General features: G+C 37.8%; 1 long non-coding RNA gene and 1 pseudogene across 1 annotated transcript; one reads left to right on the forward strand and one right to left on the reverse strand.

Annotated features, from left to right (window-relative positions):
* Positions 1-96: 96 nt before the first annotated feature.
* Positions 97-12,148, reverse strand: LOC118643110. Its single transcript, XR_004961957.1, has 3 exons — positions 12,077-12,148; positions 3,275-3,432; positions 97-195 (listed from the first exon to the last, which is right to left on the reverse strand). It is a non-coding gene; the product is annotated as an uncharacterized LOC118643110 (long non-coding RNA).
* Positions 12,149-12,740: 592 nt separating this feature from the next.
* The window catches only part of LOC118643103, a 39,886-nt pseudogene continuing 26,459 nt past the window's right edge, over positions 12,741-26,167 (forward strand).

Here is a 26,167-nt window from a genome sequence, read left to right on the forward strand (position 1 = left end):
TGATATTGAAGAAGCAGCCACACCAAAATTGTTAGGACAGATAAAGATGGTTTGGCTGGTCCCACACCCACCTGTGGCAGACAAAAGTCAGGAGGTTCCCTTGGCTGCGAATATTCTCTCCAAGGAGCAAGTGGTCCTTGTCTCATACCAGGCTCTCAGCTCAAAGTTCCAGTGCCAGAAAAGAAGTCTCCAAATCTATTGGGTATAAAAACAGTGAGAACTGAAGCTGAGGCTTTTGTTGCTTCAGGCAGTTTCCCTTAAAGGACCTGCAGAGTTTCTTACTGGACTTCCTTTCTCCAGGCTCCAGCAAGGGACACATCAAGTGGCTGCCACCCGCACAATGCAACCCGGGCTGGAGACAAATTGCAACTGAGATACGTGCACTTAGTGGGAACTGAACCTGGGTCTTTCTGGACCGCAGGTCAACGCTCTAACTGCTGAACTAAACTGGCCAGGGCAAATACAGAGAACTTTTTGTTGCTTGCCACATGGGAGGTGATTTGGATGAAAAAGATGAACGGATGAGGAAGTACAAATTGGTTGTTATACTGAGGAACCTCAGAGGAAAGAGGGGAGGTGGGGTCGTAAGAGAGAAAGCAGAAAATTACATGCATGCATGCATAGCCAGTAGACACACACAGTAGCGGGGGGAAAGCAGGAGGGGTGTAAGACGTGGGAAAGGAGGTCAATAAAAAAAAAAGAAGGGCATCTGTAATACAACATAAAGGTACGTTTTAAATAAAATAACATAAAAATAAAAATGGAACCAGAAGTTTCTCCCACGGTCTTCCTCTTTGCCATGCCTCATCTCTTTAGTCCTCCTGTCTTCCCATCTGGTGCCTGCTTCAGGTGTGTGCATTTTTGGATAGGAGTTCTGCACACAAACTATAAATTTACACCAAAGTCATAGAGGGGTAAAAGTTGTATTTGCAGTAAAGGAGCAGAGAGAGTGACATTGACATTTGCAAGTGAAGCAGAACAAAGCTGCATGTGAGGGCCTTGGTAAGCATGAACCTGAGCTCCTTGTCCAATACTTCAGGAAGGCACATTCCTGATAACCTCAAGGTTGGCTCCTAGCATGGCTCCATGCACCTTTCTCACCATCACTGTGGCCCCTCTACAGTTGTTCTACTTAAGACTCTTCTGAATTACGGTGACTATTTGTTCTCAGACCTAAAAAAGACATTTTTATTCTACCAAGACTTCTCAGTACTTGAAGACCTGTTCTATGGCTCTTACCTTTTAAGTAGTCTTTGGTCACCAGCTTAGGTAATCATGGAAACATAGAATGCTTTGATTTTTTAAATTTTTATTACAGTTGGAAGTTACAACTATATGTATATCTGGGTTCTCCTTCTATATTTTTATATTTGTTGGAGAACCATGGTTGTATATTTGGTTTTTTTTGTATTGTTGTTTTCCTCTGGTGAAAACAGCCTTGAGATTAAGGGGGGTACTTTAGTTTAACCCTTTAATCTACACTGTGAATAGGTTAACTGTCATCAGACTGTCTACAAGACAGGTAAGCCCGGGACCCCTTTATTTTTAGAGAAACCCGCACCATCATGTTTTCAGGCCGGTCTCTGAGCCTCCTTGCTCTTAGCTTTGTGGATGGAGGCCCTGAGTATCAGCTGACTGCCAGTTATGACTGTCAGCAGGTAATGCCATCTCCAGCATCGCCTCGCTCTGTCCTGGGCAGTGACAGGACTGAGTGTGAGTGTGTGGGAGCAAACACAAACATGGGACCTAGAAAGGGCTGTAATGGTGTTGCCAAACCGCCGACTCTGGTTCCTCGAATCAATCCAACCCATCTCTGCTCTTCATAAACCATTGGCTTTATTGTGGTGCGGTTTAAATTGTATTACAATATTTAAACTTAAAATGTGCCATTTTCACCTCTTTAAGGGTACCCTTTAGCAGCATTTAGAAATATAACCATGTTGTGCTACACACAGCCATCATCTGCTAAAATGTCTCATCTTCCAAGCTGAAACATCCTCATTGAACAGTGAACCACCATTTATTTTCCAGCCTTGGCAACCTCTATTCTGCATGCTGTGTTTAAATTGGATTACTCTAGGGACCTCATGTATATTAAATTTTACAGTATTTGACATTTTGTGTTTGCCCTTCGTCACTTAACACTATTTCTTTAAGGTCCATTTGTGCTGTAACAGGTATCAAAATTTTCTTTACAAGCTGAATAACATCTTGCGTGTGCACGGATTACATTTTTGTCCATGCTGTCATCTATGGTTGATGTTTGGGTGATTTTCACCTCTTGTCTCCTGTGAATAACGCTACTGTTAACGTGGGTGTGTGTCTCTGCTTTTCCTAATTTGGGGTATATATCCACAAGCAAGATTGTTGCATCATATGCTAATTCTATATTGAAGTTTTTTGAGATATTATAGTACCATTTTCATAGTGTCGGCACCATTTTTTACTCCCACCTGCAATGCACAGTAAGTCCAATGTCTCCACATTCTTAACAACATTTGCTATTTTGTCGTTGTTGTTGTTGATAAAGTGTCGACTTTTAAAGGTATTTAATCACCCTGAGATCAAGTAGACAAACAGGCAACAATTTGTATTATCCCACAAGCTACTGCCCTTCAAGATTCATTTTATTTTTGTTGTAATTCTCCCCAATAATTTTTTTCTCATTGACTTTCAGATATAATAGAAGGGAGACAGAAAAGAGGAGTGAGAGAGAAACATCAATGTGAGAAAGACACATCCCTGTCCAGAAATGGGGATCAAACCTGCAACCCAGGCAAGTGACCTTGACTGGGAATCAAACTTACAACATTTTAGTATGTAGGCTGATGCTGTATCTACTGAGCAACACTGAAACAGAGTCACTTTCTTAATTTTTATGGGACATAGAGAAGGCCACAGTGGGCCATTATTATCATTAGCATGGGATTAGTTAACATTCTTCTGATGTAAATAAATGTCATGGTATTGGAACAGCCAGAAAGCACTGTGTCAACAGCATGAGCTTAGTAGCCTGGGTGTGTCATTCATACCTCTGTGACTGAGCAAGCTACTTGACCTCTCTGGGCTCAGTTTCCTCATCTATAAAGTGGGAACGACCACTGTATAGGTACTATTGAGATGTCATGAGACCTGAATATGTGAATGTTTATAAGGTATTGAAAAAATACAGCATGACTCATACAAACCACAAGATACACATGTAAAGAATTTGTGGTGAGAGTCAGGCATCTGTCGGGCTTGGTTCAGAGCCCCATATTGTACCTGACCTTACCTTTTCCTCTTTAGGTGATTAATCTCTCCTGGAAGAGTGTTTACTGTTGGCTGGACCTTCTTCGCCTGTTCCAGATTTTCTGCTGCGACAAAGAAAACCAGACATTCTCCAATCTTCTAGATGCTTGTGTCCTTCCATAATGACTGCTGGTAAAATGTCTAAATAAAAAATATTGGGTCTTTCAATTTGATCTTCAGAAAAAACATGTCCCACCCTACCATTTGAAGACACATACCCACTGAAACTTGCCCAAACTGTCATGTGTTCTTGCAAATATAACCTTTTTCCTCACTTTTTTATTCTTTCAAAACTCACAGGTTTTGGGGTCCAGTAACCCTTTATCTGATGTATTGTTGATAACTGTGCTATTTCATATAGTAGGTTCCCTTTTCATTTTGATTCTTGTCTCATTTGCTGCCACAGAAGCTTTTGAGTTTTATGTAGTGCCATGCATTATTGTTTTTGTTTCTCTTGCTTTAGGCATTGTGTCAATATAAATTCTGCTGTGTGAGATATCTGAAATTTTGTTAGCTACATTTTCTTCTAGAATTTTCATGGATTAAAGTCACATTTAAGTCTTTTATTTATTTCGAGTTTATTCTTGTGTATGGTGTAAGTTGATGGTCTAGATTTATATTTTTGCATGTAGCTGTCCAATTTTTCCAACATCAATTATTAAAGAGGCTCTCTTTATTCCATTGTACGCTCTTGCCACCTTTGTCAAATATTAATTGAGAATAATGTTTTGGTCACAATTTGAGCATGAGATTTGGGTTGATCTTTATGCCTGTTCCTGTGCCAGTACCAGGCTGTTTTGATTACAATGTCGTTGCAGTAGGACCTGATATCCAGTATTGTGACTTCTCTTACTTGGTTATTTTTTCCCCTCAATATTACTGTTTTAATTTGGTTTCATTTTTTGTTCCATATAAACTTTTGGAATATTTGTTCTAGTTCTGTGAAATCTTTGGTATTTCAAAGTAGATTGCATTGAATCTCTAGATTGCTTTGGGTAGTATGGACATTTTTAATTTTGTTAATTCTTCTTATTAATAAACAGGGTATATGCTTTCACTTTTTTATATCTTTATTTTTTAATGTTTTCTACTTGTTAGCAAATATGTCCTTTACTTCTTTAATTATGTTTATTCCTAGGTGTCTTATTTTTTTTTTTTACTGAAATGGTAAATGAGAATGTTTTTATTTTGTTTGCTCTTTTACTTTTTCTTATTGTGATTTTATTATTGGTGTATAAGAATGCTATCAATTGCTTGATGTAAATTTTGTATCCTTCTACCTTGCCAAATTTGTTTATTAAATTTAGTTAAATTTTTTATGAGATCTTTAGGGTTTTCCTTGTACAGTATCATGGCAGCTGCAAATAATGACAGTTTCATTTCTTCCTGTTCAACTTGAATTTCATTTTACTTTTTCTTCATCTTTAATTGTTGTGGCTAAAACTTAAAGAAATATGTTAGATAAAGGTGGTAAATGTGGGTATACGTGTTTTGTTTCTGTTCTTAAGGAAAAGGCCTTTTTTGTGTGTGTTGCTTATTGAGTATGATGTTGAATGTAGGTTTTCATATATGGTCTTTATTATGTCCAAATATGATCTCTCTATTCTGACTTTGTTGAGTGTTTTTATCAGAAATGTGTGGAATTTTGTCAAAAGCCTTTTCAGTATCTATTGTTAAGACAATATAATTTTTATCTTTTATTTTATTTATGTGGTATATTATATTTATTAATTTGCAAGTATTGTGCTAGACTTTCGTCCCTGAAATAAATCCTACTTGGTCAGGGTGAATAATATTTTAATTCATTGCTGGATTTGTCTTGCTAATATTTTGTTAAGTATTTTAGCATCTATGTTCATCAGAGATATAGGCCTGTAGTTTTCTTTTTAGTATCTTTTTCTGGTTTTGAAATTAGAATTATTCTGGCCTCTGGCCTCATAAAATAAGTTTGTAAGACTCTTCTCTTCCCTACTCTTTTGAACTAGTTTGAGGAGAACAGGGGTTAGTTATGTTTGAATGTTTGATATAATTCCTTGGTGAGGCCATTTGGGCCTGGGCTTTTGTTAGCTGAAAGACTCTTGATTACATTGTTAATATCTTTAGTTGTTTTCGATCTGTTTAAGTTTTCTATGGCTTCCTGGCTCACTTTTGGGAGACTATGTGTTTCTAGAAATGTGTCCATTTTGCCTAGATTATCAAATTTGTTGACGTATAATTGTTCATATTATTTCTTAACAATTCTATGTATTTCTATGATATCAGTTGTTCTGGTCTGTTTCTGATTTTGTTTATTTGAGTCCTCTCTTTTTGTTTTTTGTAAGTCTAGCTACAGGTCCATTAATCTTGTTTATCTTTTCAAAGAACCAGCTCTTAGTTTCATTGATCTTTTGAATCATTTTTTTAAAAAAACATGTTATTTATTTCTGCTCTGATCTTTATTCTTTCTTTCTTTGTACTTGCTTTGGGTTTTTCTTTTTTATTACTTTCTAGTTTTTTAAGTTGTAAGGTTATATAGTTCACTGAAACTATTTTTTGTTTTCTGAGGTCTGCCTCTAGTACTATGAAATTCCCTCTCAGGACTATTTCCCTGTTTCCCATTAATTTTGTGTTGTGTGTTCATTTTCATTGTTTTCCAGAAAGTTTTTATTTCTTTTTTGATCTTGTTAGTAACCCATTAATTGTTTAATAACATGCTATTTAGCCTCCCTATGTTTAAATGTTTTTGCTTATCTTTCTTGTAATGGATTTCTTTTTTCATGCCATTGTGATATGTAGAAACTTAGTTTGTGACATAACATGAAGTCTATTTTTGAGAATGCCCCATGTGCACTTGAGAAGAAGGTAAATTCTGCAGTTTGGGTGTAATTCTCCATAGATATCTATTAAATCCATTTGATTTAGTGCATCATTTAGAGTCTTTTTTTTAATGTTGTTGTTATTATTATTATTATTATTATTATTATTATTAGAGGATCTATCCAGTGATGTTAGCAGGTTTTTGAAGTCTTTTGCTATGATTGAATTGCCATTGACTTTTTTTTTTGAAGTCATCTAGGAGTTTGTTAATATATGTTGGTGTTCTATATTGGGTGCATATATGTTTACTAGTAAAGCTGACTTATTTCAGAGAGAAATTCTACCTTAATTTTTTATCTTGCCAGCCCAGGAACCAGAATTTTGAACCAATAGCAAAGCAAGGTATTTGGAAACTTTATTCTAATTTTGTACTGTCCTGGGTATTCTATAGAATTAACATGTTCTGATGTTTAATAATAAGTAGAAGTAGTATCTCAGTATGTAAAGCATACTTCTAGATTCTACATTCATAGAGCCTTCTTCCACTAGGTGACAGCACATGCACATCAGATATGGCAAAAAATGGTTCCTGGCATTTAGTCTGAAATTGAATGTCGCTGTTAAACAGTTCAGTGATTGTTTAAATTTATTTATCCACTGATTAATTTTGAAGAGAGGAAGTGACAGAGAGAAAGAGATAGGGTGAGAAAAAGGGACAGAGAAATACATGTCTTTTTGCCTCACTCATTTATGCATTCATTTATTCTTTCTCCTATGTTCTCCTGGGATTGATCCTGAAACCGTGGGTTTTGGGACGACATTTTAACCAATTGTTCATTGTAACATTTTATATTGTGTTAAAATAAATAAAAAATTTGAAAGAAGAGACAACCTTAAAGCAACCAAAGTTTCTAAACAAGGTTACATTTTAACTTTTCAGAGAAGAGGCTTGATGATAGGCGAGCAAGGCAAGAATCAAGTATCACAACTAAGTTCCAGATTAGCACCCAAAGAGCTTAAAATTGATTTTATACAGAGAGAACAACTGCATCTTTCATTTTTCTATTTTTTCTGCTCAGGAACTGAGAATCCTAAAGCAATAGCAAAATAATTACACTGGTCAGGGTTATCTTTTTGTTTGTGTACTAGAAATTTTCTAAAGTGTGTATGTCTTAGTATTAGTAAGTTATAGATGGTATTTTTATCAATAAACAAAAAACACATCTGGATTTTATATTGTACATTCATTAATAGATCATTCCATATTTTCACTAGGTGGCAGCATACACACGCCAAATGAGGAGCCAAAATTGTTTCACTGTAGTTGGTCAGAAATTGAATATGGCTGTTATATCAGTGATTTTTTAAAACTATTATTGATTGATTTTGAGGAGAGAGTGCGGGAAATGGAGGGAGGCAAAGAGAGAGAAACATCAGTTTGTTATTCCACTTATGTAGCATTCACCGGTTTATTTTTGTATGTGCCATGACCCAGGATCCAATTTGCAATCCTGACCTATGGAGATGATGCTTTAACAAACTCAGCAAGCCAGACAGGGATATAACCATCAAATTTATAGGTGAATGGACTTTTGAAAACAACCTTGTTTTAAATTTACACTGTATAAAGGGTTATGTGCTTTCACCAAGATTATATATATAATTATATATATGTATACACACACACACAACACACACACACATTCACTCATTAATCAAAAGGGGTTCATTGCCAATTTTTAAAAATCATAGATTACAAAACTAAACCCCAAAACAAGAGTAAACAAAGACAAGAGTAAGAACTTAGAAAAACCACAGCATATGACAGGTGACTCCCAAAGCATTATGCTGAACAAAGAAAACCAAAAGCCCATCGTTGAGGTGAGGGCAGAGGGGTTAGACACTGGCTATTTTCCAACCAGAGGCATCAAAATTTTTTGAAGAAAACAGAGATGTTTTGTTTCCTGATCTGAGTGGAGGTTACAGGGAATCTGTGTAAACATTCCTTGAGAAGCATACTTAGGATTACTATGTTTCACTCTTTGTAAATTATACTGCAAGTAAAATATAAAATAAAAAGTGAAGAATAAAAATAAAGCCAGAGGTTTCCCTCCCATTCTGCCTTTTGCCATTCTTCATTGTTCTCTTTCCTCCTCTCTTCCTTGGTGCCTGGATCAGGTGTGTGAGCTTCTGGAAGGAGTCTTGCAGGCAAACTGGAGATTTACACCAGGAATCATAGTGGGGTATTGTCAGTAGAAGGAGGGCAGAAAAAGTGGGATTGACCCTTGCAAGTGAAGCAGAACAAAGGTGCACATGAGTGCCTGGCTCCACTCGGCCAAGGACACTTTATAATGGCACGTTCCGATGGCCCCAACCCTGGCTCCTAGCGTGACACACCTTTCTCGTCATCACTGTGGCCCTTCTACAGTTTTTCTACTTAACACTCTCTTGGTCCACCTGGTGTGGCTCTGTGGTTGAGCATCCACCCATGCACCAAAAAGTTGTCAGTTTAATTTCAGCTCAGGGCACATGCTCAGATTGTGGGCCAAATTCCCAGTGGGGGCATGCAGAAGGTGACCAATCAATGTTATCTCTCATCAATGTTTCTATCATTTCTCCCTCTATCTTCCTCTCTCTAAAAAAAATTAAAAACAAAGAAGTAAAACAACAAACAACCTACCAAAAGACTCTCCTGAATTACAGTGACTGTTTGGTTTAAAACCTCAAAAAAGACATTTTTCTTATTGCAAAAATTCTCAACTCTTGAAAAGGTGTTTTATGGCTCTGGCCTTTGAAGAAGTTTCTGGTCGCCTGCTCAGTTGTTATAAAAGCATAAGAATGATTTGCTTTTCTTATTTCTGTTACAACTTGGCAGTTACTACCATTTGTACATTTGAGAAGTTCTCCTCCAGTCTTTTTGTATTTGTTAGGGAACCACTGCAAGATTTATATATAGTTTGCCGGGTGAGAACAGCCTTGAGATTTTAGGGAGTCACTTTAGTTTACCCTTTTAGTATTTGGTCCGTGAACAGGTTAACTGTCATTGGACAGTCTACAAGACAGGTAAGCTCAGGCCCCCTTTATTTCCACAGAAACTCACACCATCACGTTTTTGGGCCAGTCTCCAAGCATCCTTGCCCTTAGCTTTGTGGACGGAGTATCAGCTGACTGCCAGTTATGACTGTCAGCAGGTAATGCCATCTCCAGCATTGTCTTGCTCTTTCCTGGGCAGTGACAGGACTGAGCATGTGTGTGAAAGCAAATCCAAACATGGGACCTAGAAAGGGCAGTGATGGTACTGCCAAACCATGAGGTCTGGATTCTTGAATCATTCCAACCCATCTTTGCTCTTCATAAACCATTGGTTATTTTGTGGTGCTGTTTAAATTGTGTTGTACTAATGTTTAAATTGTGGCCTGCTTTTATCATCTTGTCCTGATTAAATAAACAAAAGGCCAACTATGAAGCTGTCAGAGGCAAAGTGAGGAAGTACCAACTGCCCTGCAACTTCTTTTGTCCTCTAAGCAAATTTGTTAGATGTTACAACGTGGTAAATAGAATAAATAGCAAAATGAATAGCAGGATAGATTTTTGATGACCCAATTTACCATGTTTTCTTTCACCTCAGCTTTCTCCCACCTGTGTTCAGTTTCACTTATTGCTAACTGCCTCCACTTCTGTACTTGCTTGCTTGCTCTTCCCCAAGGCTAACAAAAAAAAAAAAAACAGTTGCAGATGTTTGTAAGAAGCTCTCTCTATAAAATAAAAATGTAGCTGAAAGTCAAGGCTGATCTTCAAAAACTCGGGATCAGTCATCAGCTGGCTTTGCTCCCTATTTGGCTTTAATTTGGCTTTGGTGGTCTCCTGGTTTTCTTTTGCTACAACATTTGGAGGCTGCTGTGATTCTTACCTTATGAGGAAGCCTCAGGCAGGTCCATTAGACCAGCTATCAAAACTGCAAGGGGGACTGGTCTAGGGGAAGACCTCAGAGAGACATTTCCTCTGCCTGGGGACTAAGCCTGACCTGCCAGTTTCCCTAGCCCTATCTCACATTCCGCTCTAAAATAAATTCTCAGAGAGCCTCTGGACTCATCTGAGTCATCTGGAATCTCATCAGTGAGTATTGTTTTTGTTCTCTTGGGTGCCTTTAAGTGTCAAGGGAAAAGGCTGAATGCAGCATTACTTTCCTAGCGAGGTTTCTTAGTGAGACATCGCAGGAAACTTCAGTCAGTTCTGAACCTTCAGTCAGTTCTGTAACTTCAATCAGTTGTCAGTTCTGTTTTTTGGTTTCAGTCAGTTCTGTTGTGTTTATTTTGGTTGAACTTTGATTTCAGTCGTTCTATCTGTGGGGTTTTGTTTTTGTTTTTGTTTTTTTCTGTTTGTTTATTGGCCCTCTTGGTTATCTGTTTTTGTCTGGTTTCACCTTTCTTTGTTGTCATGGGCCAAAGCCAAACTGGTTAAAAAAAAAAAACAAAAAACCATTTCAATGCCTACTGAATAACTTTAAAAATTTCAAAGCTCAAGCGAAAATTTATAATGTCCTGCTAAGCTTTGGGGCCTAACGAACCCTGTGTGAACTGGAATTGCCTACTTATAGGATTAATTGGCCACTCATAGGTCATTTCAATTTGCAATTGGTTTTTGTGGTCCATCAGAAAATATGCAAGAGCCCTGGGCACCCGGACCAAATGCCATATATTTAAAAATGTCAGTTTCCAGAGGTTCAAAAGAAAAATAAACCAGTTTTGTTAACAATGCCTCAGTATTCCTGAAGAACTGTAACTCCTCCCAGCCCTTGAGAAAATTATATCTTGTTTTTCAGGACCCCCCCTGAGGATATAGTAAATGTTAATTAACCTGATTCTGTATACTTTGAGTTCTTATAAGAGAACACTAGAGGATGGATTTGGATCTGTTAATGATTTACTAATTTGAAAATGTTTGTTGAAAATATCAATATACATGCCTATCTGAATACTATTAATTATTTGTCACAAAAAAAGAGAAAATCAACATTTGTAAGAATTAAAAGGGCAGATCGAGTTAGAAAGAAATTATATGGTTAAAATGAAAGAAGATGTAAGATATGAAAATATATATATATTTTGGAAGAAAATTGTTTTAAAACTGGTTATTTGTAAATGGATAAGAGGTTTATGAAATTTAAAACATTTGTTAAAATAAATCTTACAAGAAAATCATAAGTAAGATAAATAATACATTTATTAAGATACATGCATCTAAAATAAATTAATATAGAATTTATTTGGTTCTTTTTCAGCCTGTTAAAAGGGAAAAAGTTTTTTTCCCCAATATTTGCTTGGGAAGCAAAAGTTATATATATTATTGAAATGGTTTTATGTTATGTTAATTAGTTATTTGCACTTTAAATGAATAAATAATTAAATACTGTTTTGTAATAATACTATATAATCTTTTGGTCAAATATGTTTGACAACCCTCTCAGAATTTAAATTTTAAGAAACTCTTCTTGACCTGGAATTAGCTTTGAGTCATTCCAATATGAAGTGAAATTTCTCAAAGATCTGTTTCCTCTCCTTGTGAAAGAAAACCAAATTAGTGCAAATGCATAGAATGCCTCTTATATATGGGTCTCTGCTAATGTTGTGGGTTATACAAACACAGTCCTCACTTTCAAGGGGCATACAATATAAGATATTTTGTAATGTCATGCTTGGCTTATTTAAAGAAAAAACATTTGGATTAAGCTCCAGAGGCCTGAGAATCAAGCTCTTTTTGGTTTAACTGAGAATTTTTTTTTTTTTTCATGATGCTACAAATTATTCACATATAAAAAGGAAAAATTAGATCTGAGCTGTGGTTACTATAGCATAGATAAAATGATACCTCTGATGTACTTTGGGTCTCCACCTGAGAAGGGCATAATAACAGTAAAATTATAAATGTAATAAAAATGTAAGATTAATAAATAATAGAAGGTAGGGAATTTACATAAAATAATAATTACCTTTTGCCATTTTTTCTTGCTTTGCCGGCAGGGAGGGCTTCTCTCAGCGCCTCAGCTGTTGTGACCCCTATGAATGGGAAGACCCAATGTCTGAATGAGTATGGATGTATTTATTTGGTTGTATTGGCTTCTTTGTGGTGAGGGCTCAATGACTCTCTGCCAGGATTATTAATATTCTCCCTGGCAAGCTGTTTGACTATTGATGTGCTGGTCCCTGAATCACTTATTACTTTATCATCTGTGGCCTTTTACAATATAAGCTTCCTTGTCCCCTAAAACCTATATAATTGAAAAACACAAACCCCTTCTTTCTCTGACAAACCTCAAGGATTAATCTCTCTGTTAGAAACTGTTTCACACCCACCAGGCTGCTTGGAATGATTGTCAGTAGCTTTTGCAGATTCTTTTCACCTCTGAAGAAAGGGATGGAATCTATTGAGAAGCAGCTAAGGCTGTTCTCAGGCCAGACAAAAAACCCACCTCTGATCCCATCCATCTTTGTCACTGGCTACTCACATCCCCAGGCTAAGGAGGCTCTCAAACAATATCCCCTGATTATTATGGGGCATCTGGGTAGCAACTAACAAACCAACCAATTTATCTAAGGTAAGCAAGACTATTCAGAAGCCAGGAGAGTCCCCAGCTGTTTTTCTTACAGCATTTAATGGAAGCTTACTGGCTGTTTACACCCATTAACCTGAAAGCTTCTAATAATAAGAGAGCTATTAATATTGCTTTTGTTATCCAGTGGGCCACAGACAGTAGGAGGAAATTACAGAAGGTAAAGTTTTGAGAGAAAGCTCAGTTATGCACTGAGAATGCCACCTATCTAGGCTGTGAACTGAAAGGAGTAAAACAGTCCCTCTCCACAAACTGCACTGAGGCCGTTCTGAAAATACCCCAACCACAAACAAAGAAACAGGTCTGGAAATTTCTAAGAGCAGTTGGGTACTGCCACCTCTGGATACTCTGATTTGCAGAAACTGGAAAGCCCCTATACACCAATACAAGGAGAAAGACATACAATTTAATTGGGACTGGAACTGAGGTGAAGGCTTTCCAAGAATTAAAAGAGACTCTCATCAGCACCCTGGCCCGGACCCTACCTGATTTTAAGGAGCCTTTCTAATTATTCATCTCTGAAAACTTGGGGATTGCTAAAGGAGTACTCACACAGGTCCTCAGTCCTTGGAAACATCCAATGGCCTACCTATCTGAGAGACTAAACCTAGTAGCCTCCGGGTGGCCACACTGCTTAAGGGCCATAGCAGCTACAGCCCTGCTCACTAAGAAAGCCTCTAAACTGACCCTAGGACAAGATTTACAAATTATAACACCCCATGCTGTTAAAACCCTACTCAGAAATGTTCTGAATGATGCATGTCCCATGCCAAAGTTGTCCAATATCAAGTGATCTTGTTAAATCTCTCAAAGATTAAATTTTCAAAGACTACTATCCTAAACCCTGCCACCTTCAGCCTGATGATGACCCAGCATAACCTGTTTATGCTGTTTAACCTCAAGGTTCTGGACTCCTTGACTAGCCTTTGAACAGACCTCAGCGACACACCCTGGCCAGACCCAAATGCTGATTCCTATACAGATGGGAACAGCTTCTGTCAAAGGGCACCAGATATGCAGGGGCTGCTATGGTAATACTAGATAAGATATTCTAAGCACAGGCATTGAAAATGGACTTCTGCACAGAGGTTAAAATTATAGCCTTAATACAAGCCTTAGATTGGGAAAAAGAAAAGACTATAGACATTTATACTGACAGTAGATAGGCATTCACTACTGCTCATGTACAGGGGGCCCTGTATCAGAAACGAGGACTCCTCATCTCAGAGGAAAATGAAACTAAAACAAAGCTGAAATTCTAGCCCTATTATAGGTCATCCGGCTGCCTCAAAGGGTTGCCATTATTCACTATAAAGGACATCAGATAACCAATGACCCAGTGGCCCAGGAAAATGCTTTTGCAGATTGAACTTCAAGAGAAACTCCCCCAAAATTAGTGGGGCTTGTTCAGACTTTACTTATGCTACCTCCATAAAATCTCCCTGAAGTTCCCTCTTATACAGACAAAAAAAAAAAAAAAAAGAACTCAGAATTAAGCTAAGAGAAAACATAAACTCTTCCAGGTGATGCATACCTGTAGGTCAGAAAATTCTGTTACCTGAAGCACTAAGACAAGATCTGATATTTAAAACTCACCAGGGTACCCACAAAAAGGAACTAAACTGCTTGATCTTCATGAAGATTATTTCATTCCAAGACTTCACTCTTATGCCAAGCAAACTGCGGCTTGCTGTCCTACTTATGCTCAAACAAATACAAAACAACAAGAAAATGCTCAGTTGGGGATTCAACTATGCAGACAGAACCCAGGGAAACATTAGAAAATAGACTTTACTGAAATAGTTCCAGGAAATTTTGGTTACAAATGCCTAATTATTATTGATACTTTTTCAGTTTGGACAGAAGCCTTTCTGTCTAAATCTGAGACAGCTCAGACAATAGCTAAAAAATTAATATCAAAAATAGTTTGCTGATTTGGCCTCCCTTTAACAATGGAGTTCAACAATGGCCCAGTGTTCATTACCCAGATTACACAAACCTTAGCTATAATTTTAAAAAATTACTTGGAAATTACACTGCGCATACAGCCCTCAGAGTTCAGGACAGATAGGAAGTATAAATTGAACATTAAAGGAGGCTATTACTACATTAAAGTTAGAGACAGGTGAAAATTGGGTCAGCCTCCTTTTTGTTCTCTATTGCGGGTTTGATGTACTCTATGTTAAGGGTTTCTCTCTATGATATAATGTATGGGAGATTGCCACCGCTTCTCCCCAAATTAGGAGAAGAAGCCCTAATGCACTAAACAATTATTATCTTTATAAGTTTTTAAAGGTTATCAACTCATCCAATGGAAAACTATCAGATAATAAGAGATTGTCTCACCAAGTTTTCTCTTCCAGTGAACTCAGATATCCAAAATGTTCAGCCCAAAAATTGGATTCAACTACTTTGCCAGAACCAAGACAGACTTGTTTTCTGCCTGTAATTCTCATCACTCCAATGGCCTTTAGGAAGACAAGTCATAATTTCTAGATTTATCACACCCAGGGAAAGAAGGCACATGCCAACCGGATACCTGAAAAGTGAACCCTTCAATGAACAAACAACTCTTTGAAGGTAAAATTACCTCGATTCTGCTTCTTGGGACCTCTGCTTCTCTGACTTGGGGAAATCCCCACCAGCTGACTCAGTATCTCTGGAGACTTATTATAACCCAGGATGAATATACATTATTGTCACTAACACATCCTATGGCACCCTGAACTAATATTTTGATTTCTATGCCAGAGGACCTCCAAGTATACAAAGACCCCTGATCACTTGTAACCCCAGAAGAGACTTGGTTTGCCAGCCCTACTGGACTAACTCCCTATATTAACTTACATAATAATTATTTTGGACTATGTATTCTAATTTATGTAATCCCACAGGTCTACATTTTCTTTGATGAAAGCGGGCATGGGAATTTTGCCATCTCTGCTGGGAGTAAAAAAAAAAAAAAGCAACACCCATATTAGTTCCACTCTCAGTAACTTTAGGATTAGCAGGCTCTGCAGCCATTGGTACAACTGCACTAGTCACAGGAAACTAGAATTTTAAGGCATTTAATAAGCCCCTAGATCAAGACTTCTTAGACCTGGAAAACTCTTTTACTCATTTAGAAAAGTCCCTAAATTCCCTAACTAAAATAGTATTACAGATTAGATAAGGACTTGATATCATCCTCTTCTTTTTTTTTTTTTTTTTTAATCCTCACCCGAGGATATTTTTCCATTTTTTGTACAGATAGAGTGGGAGGGAGGAAGAGGAAGGGAGAGACAGACAGAAACATCGACGGGAAGGGACACATCGAGTGGCTGCCACCCGCACGACCAACCAGGGCCGGGGACAAACTGCAACCGAAGTACGTGCCCTTAGCGGGAACCGAACCCGGGTCTCTCCAGACCGCAGGCCGACGCTCTAACCGCTGAGCCAAACTGGCCAGGGCCCATTCTGGAATAATATAAGAAAATTTTACTCTAGTTAGACAGAGAATTAAAGATAAGGAAGAATTAAGAAAATCAGGAAGAAACTGATGGGAGGGTTTATATAATTGGTCTCCATGGTAACAACCCCCTTATCAACAATAACAGAACCTTTTTTATTATTGCTCTTAAGGCTACTTTTTGGCCCCATGATTATTAACTGTTTAATTAAATATATTAGAGAAAGAATGCAAGCAGTTAAACTTATGGTCCTAAACACCCATTACCAAGAATTCAAAATTCAGATCAGGCAACAATGATTTGATTCCCCTGAAAATGTACTGGCCTGCTCTTATTCCCTCATCCTGATCAAATAAACAAAAGGCCACCTATGAAGCTTTCAGAGGAAAACTGAGGAAGTAGCAACTGGCCTGGTATGCCTTCAAATGAACTTGACCCCTAAGCAAATTTGTTAGTGTTCAGAAATTAGAAAATAAAGTAAATAGCAGAATGTATAGCAGGATAGATGTGTGATGACCCAGTTCACCCAGTTTTCTTCCACCTCAACTCCCTCCCACCATTGTTTCCTCCCAGTTTCTGATAGCTGCCTCCACTTCTGTACTTGCTTGCTTGCTCTCTTCCAATTCCAACAAGAAATGACAGTTGCAGAGGTTTATAACAAGCTACCTATAAGATAAAAACAAAGCTGAAAATCTGAGCTGAACTTCAATATCTTGGGATCAGTTATTGACCAGTTTTGCTTTTTATTTCGGCTTTAATTTGGCTCTAGTGGTCTCTCGGTTCTCTCGTGGCATAACAGTGTTACAATATTCCAAGATAAAATGCACCATTTTTACCTTTTTAAAGGTACCATTTATAGGATTTAGGACCATGACCCTGTTGTGCTACACACCACCATCATCTGCATAAATTTCTCACCTTCCCAAGCTGAAACTCATCTACATTGAACGCTAAACTCCATTTTCTCCCAGCCTTGGCAACCTCTGTTTTGTTTCTTGTGTCTAGGAATTGGACTGCTCCAGGGTCCTCCTGTAAGTTGATTCTACAGTATTTGACATTTTGTGTTTGCCTTTGGTCACTTGACAAAATTTCTTTACGGTTCTCTTTGTTATCTGAGTTCTCTTTACTTTTTTCTGATTCTCTTTGTTTATTGCATTTTTTACACTATCTTTTGATTGTGTCCATTTTCTCCATTCTATTCTCTCTTCTGATTTCTCTCTATTATCTTCATGCACTTCCCTTCCTCTTAATTCTCTATTTTCTGTGTTTTCTCCTGTCTCTCATGATTCTCTGTTTCCTGCATTCTCTTCTTTCTCAAGTAATTTTCTGTTTTCTATATTCTCTATGCTTTTTCCTGATTCTGTCCATTTCCTGTGTTCTTTTCTCTCTCTCTCCTGATTTTCTCCATTTTCCGCATTCTCGTCTCTTTTTTCTGATCTATCCATTTTTTACATTCTTCTTTCTCTTTGAAGTATCTCCGTTTCTTCATTTTTATGCGTTCCCTCATTCACCTCATTAACCGTGTTCTCTTCTTTCTCTTTTGATTCTCTCCATTTTCTTCTTTCTTTCCTCTTCTGCCTGATTGTTTCTGTTTTCTGTATTTGTTCCTCTCTCACTGGATTTTTTTCGTGTACTGCATTCTCTCATCTCATTTTTGATTCTCTGCTTTTTCTACCTTTTCTGCTCTCTCCTCTTATTCGCCACATTTTCTGCAATCTCTCGACCTTTTCTTTGATTCTGTTTTATGCATTCTTTCTACTCTCCTGATATTCTCCATTTTTGCATTGTCTCTTTTCTTTTTCATATTTTTTGTTTTATGCATTCTCTCCTATCTCTTTGTCTCTGCACTCTCTCCTGATTTTATGCAATCTCTTCTTTCTCTCCTGGTTCTCTTCATTTACTTTGTTTTTGTTTGTTTTTTTCCTCTCTTTTGATTCACTCTGTTTTCTAATTTGTCTTCTAACTCCCATAACATTTTTGTTGTCTGCATTATTTTCTCTACCTCCAGATTTCATTTCTGTGTTTTTTTCCTCTTCTGATTTTATTCATTGGTTTGTTCTCTTTCTTTTTTCCAAATTCTTTCTGTTTTCTGCATTCTCTGCTATACCTTCTGATTCTCTTTCATTTATGCATTCCCTCCTTTCTATCGTCACTCTCTCCCATTTGTGCATCATCTCCTCTTTCTGTTATTTCTGGTTTTAGCATTCTCTCCTTCTCCTGATTCTCTGCATTTTCTGAGTTCTCTGATCTCTCCCCTGATTTCTGTGTATTCTGCATTCTTTCTCTTTCTTATGATTTTGTTCTTTTTCTGCATTCTCTCCTGACCCTCTCCATTTTCTTTGTTCTCTGCTCTCTCTCTTCTGATTCTCTCTATTTTCTGCATTCTCTCCACTATCTCCTTTTTTCTCTCTATTTTCTGTGTGTCTTCTCTATCTTCTCATATTTTCTTTGCCTTTTACCCTCTTTCTTGATTCTCTCCATTTTCTGCATTCTCTCTTCTCTCTCTTGTTTATCACCAATCTCGGCGTTTTCTGCTCTCTCATCTGATTTTTTATGTTCTCTGCTTTCTCTTCGTATTCTTCTGATTTTCTCCTTTTTTGGTGTTCTTTTTCTTTCTGAAACTCTTTGTTTTCTGTGTTCTCCCCCCCCCCTCCTCTGATTCTCTTCGTTTTCTGCGTTTTTTCCTGTATCTGTTAAATTTTTTGTGATTTCTGCATTCTCTGCACTCTTGGTCTTGTCTACTTATTTTTTTTAATGCCTTTGTTTTCTACATTTACTCCTTTCTAATAGAAATCTCTTACTTTTCTGCTTCTTCACTCCTCTCTGCTGATTATCTCCGTTTTCTCTGTTCTCTTCTTTCTGCTTCATTCTCTTCATTTTCTTAGTTCTCCACTCTCTCTATTCTCTCCATTTTTTATTTTTCTCTTAATTCTCTCCATTTTCTGCACTTGCTCCTGATTCTCTGTGTTCTCTTCTTTTTCTCTTAATTCTCTTTTTTTACTGTGTTTTCTCATCTCTCTTAATCTTTTCATTTTCTACAATCTCTCTCCTCTCTGATAATTTTCTATGTTGTTTTCTGCATACTCTCCTTTCTCTCCTAAATTTTTTTAAATTTTCTTGTTCTCTGTTTTTTGTTGATTCTCTTCCTTTTCTACATTCACTGCTCTTTCTCCCGATTCTCTTATTTTTCTGTATTCTCTCTTCACAGTCATGATTTCTTCTTTCTACTTTCCCTCCTAATTCTCTCCATTTTCTGCATCTTTTCTTTACTCTGTGATGATTCTCTTTGTTTTCTGCCCTTTCCTGATTTTCTTTTGTTTTTAACATTTATTTTATTTCATTTTTGTTACAGATGTTTTTCCTTTTTTACCCCATTGACACCCTCCTCCCCATTCTCCCCAACTTCCCCCATTCCCGGTTTTGTTGTCCCTATCCATTGGTTACGGGTACATACATATAAGTTCTGTGATTTAAATCCTCCCTCCCCTTCACCCCCTTTTCCAAGGGTTGTTAATATGAATCCTATGTCCACATACCTGGGTCTACCCTATTTCTTAGACTGTTATGTTTATCATATTTCACAAATAAGTAAGATCATGTGTATTTGTCTTTTTCTTCTTGGCTTGTTTCAATTAGGAGAATACTTTCCAGGTCCCTCCATGTTGTTTCAAAGGCTAAAAGATCTTTTTTACAGCTGTATAGTACTCCATTGTGCACATATACCACAGCTTTTTTATTTTATTTTATTGTTTTCAAATCTTTATTGTTGGATGTAAAATGTATTACAGATGTTCCACATTTTTCCCCACTGAGCCCCTTCTCCCCACTCCCGCCCCCCTCCCACCTTTTCCCACACTATTGTCTGTGTCCATTGGTTATGCATATAAGTTCTTTGGCTTATTTCTTCCCACCCTCCAACCCCTTTCCCTTTAAGGTTTGTCAGTCTAGCAGTGAATTTGTGCTTCTTAATCCCTTCACCTTTTTCACCCATTCCACCAACCCCCTTCCCAACTGGCAACCAACAAAATGTTCTCTGTATCTATGAGAATGTTTCTGTTCTTCCTGTTCATTTTGTTTGTAGATTCCATCATTGATAGATATGTATTCATTGCCATTTTGTTTGTTCATACATTTTATCTTTTTTTTCAAAAAGACCCTTCATCATTTCATATAATAACGGTTTGGTAGTGATGAACTCCTTTAACTTTTTCTTTTCTGGGAAAGTTTTTATATGTCCATCGATTCTAAACGACAGCTTTGCAGGATAGAGTAATTTTGGTTGTAGGTTCTTGGTTTTCATCACTCTGAATATTTCTTGCCACTCCCTTCTGGCCTGCAAAGTTTCTTTTGAGAAATCAGCTGACAGCCTAATGGGAACTCCCTTGTAGGTAACTAGCTGCCTTTCTCTTGCTGCTTTTCAGATTCTCTCTTTGTCTTAAACCTTTTGCATTTTGATGATGATGTGTCTTGGTGTGGGCCTCTTGGGGTTCATCTTGTTTGGGACTCTCTGTGCTTCCTGAACTTGTATGTCTGTTTCCTTCACCAAGTTAGGAAAGTTTTCTGCCATTATTGGTTCAAACAGGTTTTCGATTTCTTGTTCTCTCTCTTCTCCTTCCGGCACCCCCAAGATGCGAATGTTGGGACGCTTGAAGTTGTCCCAGAGGCTCCTTACACTATCCTCATTTTTTTGGATTCTTTTTTCTTTTTCCTGTTCTGATTGGGGATTTTTTGCTTCCTTATATTCCAAATCAATGGTTTGCTCCTTGGATTTACATACTCTATTATTGAAGCTGTGTAAATTATTCTTTATTTCACTTAATGCCTCCTTCAATTCTAACTGTGTATCCATGATTTCTAACTGGTCCTTTTTTATGCTCTTGAGGCCCTCCCTAAGTTCACTGAGGTTCTCACTAAGTTCATTGAGCATCCTTATAAGCAGTATTTTGAACTCAGTATCTGTTAGGTTGCTTATCTCCGTTTCGCTTAGTTCTTTTATTGGGGTTTTGTTCTGTTCTTTCATTTGGGACCTGTTTCTTTGTCTCCTCGTTTTGGCTGCCTCCCTGTGTTTGTTTCTGTGTATTACTTAATGAGAGGTATGGGGCTCGCTGAGACCCGATGCTGCTCATTTGAAAGAATTTAGGAAAAACCTGAAGCAGGATCCAAGACCGGCCAATCCTATGGTTAAGCAAGTGGCAACAGCTTGGGTGGGCTTGAAAGTTGGGTGGGGTGGGGCGGGGCTACCAGTGTGAGCCAGGTTGCTGGAGTCCCAGATATGGCGACTGTCTGCCGCCCCAGGGAAGGGCTCACCAAAGGAACAAAGGCCTCTGACAGCACGTTTGTCCCCGAGGAAGCCCCCTCTCCAGCCCTTGCTCCAGTGCCAAACAGCTCAATTTTTCCCTGTATGTCTCTGGCGCCCCTCGAGCTGCCTCCCCTCCAAGCTTAGAGGTAGAGAGTCCAAAAAGTCCGTGCACCAGCCCTTTAGAGAGCTGCCTGGGGCTCCATCCAGGTCAGCTTCCCTGAGCCTCAGTTCCCGCTGGTTTTCCCAGCCAGAAGTTATGGGGACTTCTCTTCCTGGCACTGGAACCCTGAACGGGGCACCTGGTGTGAGAAGGGGACCCTTCAGTCCTCAGGAAGGACCTTCCCAGTCACGGGAGCCTCCTGATTTTTATCCACCTTGCTTGGGTGTGGGACCAGCCTGTCTCGCTGCCACGCACCGCTGCCGTCACCGCCGCCGCGCCGCCGCCACCCCTCGTGCTGCCACCTGTCCTACCAGTCTGGATGTAGCTGCTTTTTTTTTTTTTTTTTAATTCCGTAGTTTTACAACTTCCATTCAGCTTGATTTCAGGCAGTTTTAAATGATGGTTGTTCTGTAGTTTAGTTGTAACTTTGATGTGGTTGTGGGAGGACGCGATACCGCATTTACCTACCCACCATCTTGACCGCAAGTCTATACCACAGCTTTTTAATTCATTCATCTACTGATGGACACTGATTCCAGATGTTAGCTATTGTAAATAGTGCTGCTACAAACATAGGGGTACATATATTCTTTCTGATTGGTACTTAAAGCTTCTTAGGGTATATTGCTACAAGTGAGATCACTGTGTTAAATGGCACTTCAGTTTATAATGTCTTTGAGGTAACACCATAGCATTTTTCATAATGGCTGCACCAGTTTGCGTTGTTCCCAGCAGTGTACTAGAGACCCCTTTTCTCCACACCCTCACCAACACTTTTTGTTTAAAGATTTGTTGATGGTGGCCATTCTGACAGGTGTAAGGTGATACCTCATTGTTGTTTTAATTTGCATCTCTCTGATGATTAGTGATGTTGAGCATTTCTTCATATGTTTCTTAGGCATTTGTATGTCCTATTTGGAGAGGTATCTATTTAGGTCTTCTGCCCATTTTTTAATTGGGTTCTTTGTCTTTCAGTTGAGTTGTGTGAGTACTCTCTATATATTGGAATTTAACCCCTTATCTGATATATCATTGGCAATGATGTTCTCCCATACAATGAGTTGCCTTTCCATTTTGATGATTGTATCTTTTGCTGAGCAAAAGATTTTGGGTTTGATGTGATCCCATGTGTTCATTTTCTCTTTGTTTTTGTTGCCTTTGGTGATGTATCAGTAAAAATTCTGCTGCATACAATGTTCGAAATTTGCTGCCTACATTTTCTCCTAGGATTTTTATGAATTCACGAGTTACATTTAAGTCTGTTATTCATTTTGAGTTTATTCTTGTGTACGGTGTAAGTTGATGGTCTGGTTTCTTTTTTTCTTTTTTCTTTTTTTTTTGCATGTGGATGTCCAATTTTTCAAACACCATTTATTTATTTTATTTTTTTTATCCTCACCTGTGGACATTTTTTTTATTTTTTGTTCAGATAGAGTGGGTGGGGGAGAGAGGCAGAGAGAGGAACATTGACATGAAAGGGACACATCAAGTGGCTGACACCCGCATGACCAAATCAGGGTTGGAGACAAACTGCAACTGAGGTACATGTTTTTAGTGGGAACCAAACTTGGGGCTCTCTGATCTGCAGGCTGACCACTGAACAAACCCAGCAAGGGCCTAACACCATTTATTTAAAAGACTCTCTTTACTCCATTATATGCTCTTGCCTCCTTTGTCAAATATTAATTGAGCATAATGTCGTCAGTCCATTTCTGCATTCTCTGTTCTGTTCCATTGGACTACATGCCTGTTCTTGTGCCGGTACCAGGCTGTTTTGATTACAGTAGCTTTGTAGTATAATCTAATATCTACTGTTATCCCACCTACTTTGTCTTTCTTTCTCAAGATTGCTGTGGCTCATTGGGGTCTTTTTTGGTTTAATATAAACTTTTGAAGTATTTGTTCTAGTTCTATGAAATATGTCATTGGTATTTTGATGGAGATTGCAGTGACTCTATAGATATATTTGGGTAATATGAACATTTTAATGATGTTAATTCTTCCAAACCATGAACAAGGTCAGTGCTTCCACTTTTCCTCTATTTCTTTTTTCAATGTCCTGTAGTTTTCTGAAAATAGGCCTTTTATTTATTTGGTTAAATTTATTCATAGGTATTTTAATTGTTTTGCCGTGATGGTAAGTGGGATTTTTTTTTTTTAGTTTCTCTTTCTGTGAGTTTATTATTGGTGTATCCTGCTACTTTACTAAATTTATTTAAGTCTAGTTGTTTTTGATAGAGTCTTTAGGGTTTTCTATGTATAATGTCATGTCATCTGCAAATAATGAGTTTCAAGTTCTCCTTCCTATTTGGATCCCATTTAAGTTTTCTTCATATCTGATCTGATTTCTCTGACTACGACTTCCAGTTCTATGCCAAATAAGAGTGGTTAAAGTGGGCATCCTTGTCTTGTCCCTGTTCTTCAAAAAAAAAAAAATGCTTTTAGTTTCTGCCCATTGATTATAATGTTGGCTGTAGGTCTTTCTTTCTTATATGGCCTTTATTATGTTAAGATATAATCCCTCTATTCCCACATTGCTTAACATTTTCATCAGAAGTAGATGCTGGATTTTGTCAAATGTTTTTTGAGCGTTAATTGATATGATCATGTGGTTTTTATTTTTCATTTTGTTTCTGTGGTTTATCACATTTATTGATTTGTGAATATTGTACCAGCCTTTCATCCCTGGAATGAATCCCACTTGTTCATGGTGAATAATTTTTTTGACGTATTGCTGGATCTGATTTGCTAGTATTTTGTTAAAAATTTTGGCGTCTATGTTTATCAGGGATATTGGCCTCTAGTTTTCTTTCTTTGTGGTGTCTTTTTCTGGTTTTGGAATTAGAATTATGCTGGCCTCATAAAATGAGTTTGGAAGTCTTCCTTCTCTTGAATTTTTTTTTTTTCTATCTTTACCCGAGGACATTTTTCCATTTGTTTGTTCAGATAGAGTGGGAGGGAGGGAGAGGAAGAGAGAGACAGAAACATCGACATAAAAGGGACACTCAAGTGGCTTCACCTGCATGACCAACGCAGGCCAAGGACAAACTGCAACCGAGGTACATGCCCTTAGCATAAACCGAACCCGTGTCTCTCTGGACTGCAGGCCGATGCTCCAACTACTGAGCCAAACTGGCCAGGGCCTTTATTGTTGAATTTTTTGAAATAGTTTGAGAAGAATGGGTGTTAGTTCTTTTTTTTTATTTTTATTTTTATTTTTATCCTCACCCGAGGATATTTTTCCATGTTTTGTACAGATAGAGTGGGAGGGAGGAAGAGAAAGGGAGACAGACAGAAACATCGACGCGAAGGGACAAATTGAGTGGCTGCCACCTGCACGACCAACCAGGGCCAGGGACAAACTGCAACCGAAGTACGTGCCCTTATCGGGAACCGAACCCGGGTCTCTCCGCACCGCAGGCCGACGCTCTAACCGCTGAGCCAAACCGGCCAGGGCTGGGTGTTAGTTCTTTATTAAATGTTCAGTAAAACTCCCCCATGAAGCAATTTGGACCTGTAATTTTGTTTGCTGGGAGAATCTTGATCACCTCTTCAATTTCCTTAGTTGTTATTTTTCTGTTCAAGTATTTTATTTCTATCTGGTCCAGTATTGGAAGACTACCTGTTTCTAAAAATTTGTCCATTTCACTTAGATTATTCAGTTTGTTGCCATCTAATTGTTCATTATAGTTGTTAATGATCTTTTGTATTTCTCTGGTGTCAGTTGTTTCTTCTCCTTTTTCATTTTATTTTCTGTATTTGGGTTCTCTCTCCTTGTTGCTTGGTGCGTCTAGCTAAAATTCAATCAATCTTGTTTAACTTTTCAAATAACCAGCTGTTAGTTTCATTGATCATTTGAATTTTTTGTTTGTTTGTTTGTTTCTATGTCATTTATTCCTGCTCTTGCCTTTACTATTTCCTTCCTTCTACTTGCTCTGGAGTTTTCTTTTTGTTTTCTTTTTAATTCTATAAGTTTTGAGATTAGATATACTATTAGAAAATTTTTTTTTTTTGTCTTTTGAGGTAGGCCTGTAATGCTATAAACTTCCCTCTCAGAACTGCTTTCATCACATCCCATAGATTTTGTGTTGTTTAGTGTTCATTTTCATTGGTTTCCAGGAAGGTTTTAATTTCTTCCTTGATCTCCTCAGTAACCCATTCATTATTTAATAACATGCTATTTAGCCTCCATGTGTTCAAGTAATTTTGCATGTTCTTGTTGCAGTTGGTTTCTAGTTTCATGCCATTGTGATCTGAAAAGATACTTGATATGATTTCAATCTTCTTGAACTTGTAGAGATTTAGTTTGAGTCCTAACATGTGGTCTACCTTGAGAATGTCCCATGTGCACTTGAGAAAAATGTGAATTCTGGAGTTTTTAAGTGTAATTCTCTGTAGATATCTATTAAATCATTTGACCTAGCGCTTCATTTAGAGTCTGTATTTCCTTGTTAATTTTCTGTCTAGAAGATCTATCCAGTGATGACAGCAGGGTTTTGAAGTTTGCTACTATGATTGTCTTGCTGTTGATTTTTCCTTTGAAGTCTTCCAGAAGGTTTTTA

The sequence above is a fragment of the Molossus molossus genome, unplaced genomic scaffold, assembly GCF_014108415.1.
Source record: "Molossus molossus isolate mMolMol1 unplaced genomic scaffold, mMolMol1.p scaffold_m16_p_30, whole genome shotgun sequence".
NCBI classification, from domain to species: Eukaryota; Metazoa; Chordata; class Mammalia; order Chiroptera; family Molossidae; genus Molossus; species Molossus molossus.